The sequence below is a fragment of the Herpailurus yagouaroundi genome, unplaced genomic scaffold (assembly GCF_014898765.1).
Source record: "Herpailurus yagouaroundi ecotype Mexico unplaced genomic scaffold, PumYag 218, whole genome shotgun sequence".
NCBI lineage: Eukaryota > Metazoa > Chordata > Mammalia > Carnivora > Felidae > Herpailurus > Herpailurus yagouaroundi.
Window position 1 is genome coordinate 4,216,117 of NW_024412449.1, and position 5,817 is coordinate 4,221,933.

A 5,817-nucleotide genomic window follows, 5' to 3' on the forward strand; every position below is an offset into this window, starting at 1 on the left:
GGCTCACACCTAATGGGCCAGATATACTCACATTTAACTGCATGTGACTCAACTGCAACAGAGATGAAAATCTTCAGAAACACATTAATATTTGATGATCACTAGTAGTCTCCACCATACCCCTATTCCCTAAACATATCAGAATTTCACCTTTGAAAGAGGAGAAGGGTGGTCAGAGTCCACTAGTTTATAAATACAAGCCATCCAGAACTGGAAGAGGTATCATGGTTAAGTGGTATGGGCTCCAGAGTCAGGCTGTGTTCAAATCTTAAGTCTACTATTTAATAATTATGTCAACTAAGACACCAAATTAACCTCTATAGGCTTTAGTTTGCTTGTCTGTAAAGTGGCGATTAAATCGTACCTACCTTTTAGATGCGTTGTCAAGGTGAAATGAGCCAATCTCTGTAAAACAGAGAAAATACCTTGCACATAGTAAGTATCTAATAGATGTTACCTATTATTAGTTAAAAAGCTGGAAAATAGTGAGACAGGAAATAAAACCATACAGTGAATGTTATTGCTGTAAATATTTTCCTCTGCATGCCTGATTGGAAATGTGTTTGTCTGGGGGCTCCAAGCAGTGGCAGGAAAGTAAGTGGCCAGACAGATGAGGCGCTAATGGGCTTATTTATATGAGATGAACAGGCGTCTGATAATGGCATTAGCTCTTACAAGTGCAGTGGTCCAAGCTTAAGAATGCTCCCTGAGAACTTAAAGAGGAGAGGCTTAATTGGAGTGCAATTTAAATCTCATCACAACCCTACACAAAGAACAAAGTCGCCGGCACAGTGGCAAGAAGCTTGGTCTTGACTTCGACTGCTTCTGATATTCCAAACCATATGGCTCTGCCAAGCTCAGGATGAAGGATCAAGAGGAGCCCAGCAAGTGTGAATCTATCAGCTTTCACTCTGAGGGGTTGAGCAGGCTCTTGTTCCTGCTACAGCTAAGAGATGAATTTGTAAGGAGCCCAGAGAAATAAAGTACTCATCTGAGCTGAGTGTGGTCAATCCAATGTTTGAATTCAGGGTCTTTATCTGAGAGGTGATAGGGCACAGTGGCTAAAAGCACAGATTCTGGAGTCAAACTGACTGTGTTCAAACCCCAACTCTGACCCTGAATTAACTGTGTGAATCTAAGCTAGTCATTAACTCCTCCAAACCTACCAGTTTTTATCAATTAGCTGGGATTTATATTACTGTGTTTGTTGTCCTCTATTTGCCCTTCCATATCCACTTTTCCTCCCTCCATGTACACCCTGATTTATGTCCCAGGATACTGGCCTATAAGAATGGAATCAAGGGACTCCGTTGCTCTCTGGCATCTGGTTGTGTCCAAGAATTTAGCACCTGGGACGAGAGTGAAATCTTGGTATTTATTTCCCTAGATCCCACTCTGCTGGGTTGCTGCAGATTGGTTGTGACCCTCTCCCAAAGACCACAGCTAGTTTTCATTATAGCTTTTTTTCCACAGGTTCCTAAAACCACTACCTCCTCTTTCCTTTTCAGGCCTGGCATAGTAACGGTTCCCCACTATCACTAGCTCCAACATACTCTAACATCCCTTGTTTCTTTCCCTAAACTCTTCCCACTTAATCCCCTCATTAAGTGCTCTTCAATTACCCACTTTTGAGTGCCAGGACCTTGACTAATACAACTACATGCTTACAGTAGATACACCTTTGGGTGGCTAACTGGTTCACAGTGACTCCTTTTCTCTGAGAACCATCCTTATACAAAGGTGGCCATCCCTGTACTACATGTCCCTTCAACCTGATTGGTTCAAGGATAGATACCTGACCCAAGGTAGGCCAATCAGATTCTCCCTCATAGAAATGTGATATTTGGAACAAAGTGAAGCCAGTAGGACTGCACCAGGTTTATCTCCAAATCCACCTTGTAAAGAGTCTACAAAAGCAGGCAAGAGTGGGTTCCTATATTTCCAAGTTTTGATTATTCAACCCTTCCTCCTGTTCCGTGAGATACCCTATTATCCTTTCAATACATTTCTTCTTCTTTAACTAGCCAGAGTTGGTTTCTGCTGCATACATTCCAAAGAATGTCAATGAATACAGTACCTCATAGAATTTTATGAGATAATATATACAGTGTAGTTAGCACAATGTTTGATGTATGGTAAGCTCCCAATAATTTGTAGCATTTATTGTTTATAACAGTGGAACTAATAAGAGAATGAGAAGACAAGCCACAAACTGGGAGAAAATATTCATAAAGACACATCTGAAAAGAACTGTTATCCAAATTAGACAAAGAACTCTTAAAATTCAACAATAAGAAAATTAACCCAATTAAAGGATTAAAAGTCCAATACAACAGGAGACTTAACTCCAAAATGGAAGGGTCCATATGGGGTCATATTATGTACTCCCACTGCAGTAAAGTTAGAGGGGCACTTTTCATGGGCTCCTATATATAAAATAAAATCTATACTCCCTTCACAGGAAACCAAAGGGCCTTCTCATTCCTGTGAACCTGTAGAAGACCTCAAACTTCTTATTATTTGTACATTCTTCACTCTCCTTTCCCCAATTTATACTAACAATTCCTCCTTATAGTGGGCCATTCAAGAGGATCACCACAGACATTTTAATTACAAAGCAGAAAAACCCATCTATTCCTGCTGTCTGTCCCCATTCCCATCCGAGGATGCTTCAAGCCTGATATCTAAAAATCTTCTTGGGGCGCCTGGGTGGCGCAGTCGGTTGAGCGTCGGACTTCAGCCAGGTCACGATCTCGCAGTCCGTGAGTTCGAGCCCCGCGTCAGGCTCTGGGCTAATGGCTCGGAGCCTGGAGTCTGTTTCCAATTCTGTGTCTCCCTCTCTCTCTGCCCCTCCCCGTTCATGCTCTGTCTCTCTCTGTCCCAAAAATAAATAAACGTTGAAAAAAAAATTAAAAAAAATAAAAATAAAAATCTTCTTGCTGGCAGCATTGGCAGACACTGGGTTTGTAATTTGCTCTAACCATTAACCTGTATTTTTCTTGTGTCTGTAAAAGTACCTCTTATTAATTACCTAATTGCTTACTAAGCAGAACAGAGTCTATATGATGGCTAAACACCACCTGTTACACAGTTATGGCCTCAGTAACTCTCAAAATAAGATTATATTATTAAATACTAAAATAACTCAAATGCATAAAGCAGTTCTACAAAATAGAATGGCATTAAATGTTTTAACTGTTGCACAAGGTGTAACTTGTGCTCTCAAAAACAGTGCTGTGTGTGCATTCCAAATTACCACAAAAATATTTCTGGATTTCTAACTGACATGAATATTCAAATTGGCGCTTTTAAACAATCCCTCTCTTTCCTTTAATGATTGGTTAAACATCTAGACTGGAGGATTTCAATCACCTATTAAGGGTCTCTCTGTTGGAATTCTCATAGTTCTAGCCATGCTAATCCTAATATGTTGCCTTTTTCAATGTCTCTCTGCTTGGTGCTGAGACTCCATCACCATGGCAGATGATCCTTACCCACAGAGGTACCACCTTACCATCCATGTTGGATTCAGCTGCTTCTGCCTTTTGTAATTCCCCTGTATGTTCCCTGACTGATCATTGTTGACCATTAGGTAGGTACATCACACCCCTACTCAGCGGGAAGAAGCTACAGAGATGAGATCTTCCACTTTCAAAACCTTAAAGATTTAAGGGTCAAAATTGTTCAGGGGGGATATGATGAGGGACCTTATGACAAGCTGATGGTCAAGCACAAGCTAGCACACTGCCCCTCCCCCCTCCCCCCAGGTGGGATATGTGTGGTATTCCTCAGGCACTCCTAGCTGTTCACAGACAAAGGAAAGGGAAAGAAAACCAAAGGTTAAACTGATAGAGTCTTCATCAGTTTACAAATATTTCATCAATAGCCTAATCTCCAGAAACTCCCTACTGTCTTAATGATAATGTTTTGCTAAAGAGGAAAACATCCTTAGCTTGACAATAGCTAGGTCTCCAGTAATCAGTGAGTCTTCTTTAGCATATGGAAATCCCTTTAAGAAATTTGACTTTACCTTCCCCAACTCTACTGTATATAACCACTCTTCACAACCCCAGTGCAGATCTTTCTGCCTGTGGGTCCTGTCCCATTGTTTAATAAAATCACCTTTTTGCACCTAAATGAATAAATAAATAAATAGTAAAAGACAATAACAAATACCTCACCAAATACAGATGGCAAAAAGCATATAAAAAATGTTCGACATCACATTTCATTAGGGAATTATAAAGAGATACCACTACACATCTATTAGAATGGCCAAAACCCAAACACTGACAACAGTAAATGCTGACAATGATGTGGAGCAACTGGAACTCTCATTCATTGCTGGTGAGAATGCAAAATGGTACCGCCACTTTGGAAGGCAGTTTGAAGTTTTTTACAAAATTAAACATGCTTGTATTATACAATCCAGTAGTTATGGGTATTTTCCCACATGAGTTGAAAACGTATGTCTACACAGAAACCTACACAAAAACCTGAACATTTATAGCAGCTTTGTTCATAATTGCCAAAACTAGAAAGCAACGAAGGTCTCCTTCAGAAGGTGGACATAGAAATAAACTGTGGCAAACCCAGAGAATGGAATATTATTCAACTCTTAAAAGAAATGAGCTATTGAGCCATAAAAAGCCATGAAGGAAAAAAATACATGTTTTTTCAAATGCATATTATTAAATGAAGATGCCATATATATACTATATGATTCCAACTACCTGACATTCTGGAAAAGACAAAATTGTGGAGACAAAAAAATCAGTGGTTGCCAGGTGGTGGGAAGAGGGAGGTATGGACAGTCAGAACATAGAGGAATTTTAGGGCAGTGAAGCTACTCTGCATGATACTATAATGCTGAATACATGTCATTTATACATTTGTCAAAACCCATAGAAAGAACAACACCAAGAGTGAACCCTAAACTATGGACTTTGGGTGATGATGATGTGTCAGTGTAGGTTCATCAATTGTAACAAATGAACCACTCTGCTGGTGGTGGGGGTGGGGGGTGTTGATAGGGGAAGAAATGGGGGTGGGGGTAGGAGGTATAAGAATTCTCTATGGTTTCCACTCATTTTGCTGTGAACCTAAAAGTTCTCTAAAAAATGAAGTTTACTAATTTTTTTTAATTGGAAAAAAGGTGGAGCTAATAATTCCCTCACATATTTTGTGAAAATTAATGAATCCATATCGTCTCTACTAAACTCTGATGAGCTCCCATAGGACTCAGTTCTGGAGAGTTAATCTAGGCAAATCTCAATTAGTTCTAATGTCCTACAAGAGAGATAATATTAACAATGCCACAAGATGTCCACTGACTGATGAATGGATAAAGAAGATGCGGTGTGTGTGTGTGTACACACACACACACACACACACACACACACACACACACCAGAATACTACTCGGCAATCAAAAAGAATGAAATCTTGCCATTTGCAACAATGTGAATGCAGCTAGAGCGTATTATGCTAAGCAAAATAAGGCAGGCAGAGATAGACAAGTATCAAATTATTTCACTCATCTGTGGAATTTAAGAAACACAACAGATGAACATGGGGGAAGAGAAGGAAAAATAAAATAAAAACAGAGAGGAAAGCAAACTCTAAGAGACTCTTAAATACAGAGAACAAACTGAGGGTTGCTAGGGGGTAGGTGGGTGGGGGGATGGGCTACATGGGTGATGGGCATTAAGGAGGGCACTTGTTGGAATGAGCACTGGGTGCTATATGTAAGTGACGAATCACAGGGTTGTATTCCTAAAACCAATACTACACTGTATGTTAACTAACTTGAATTTT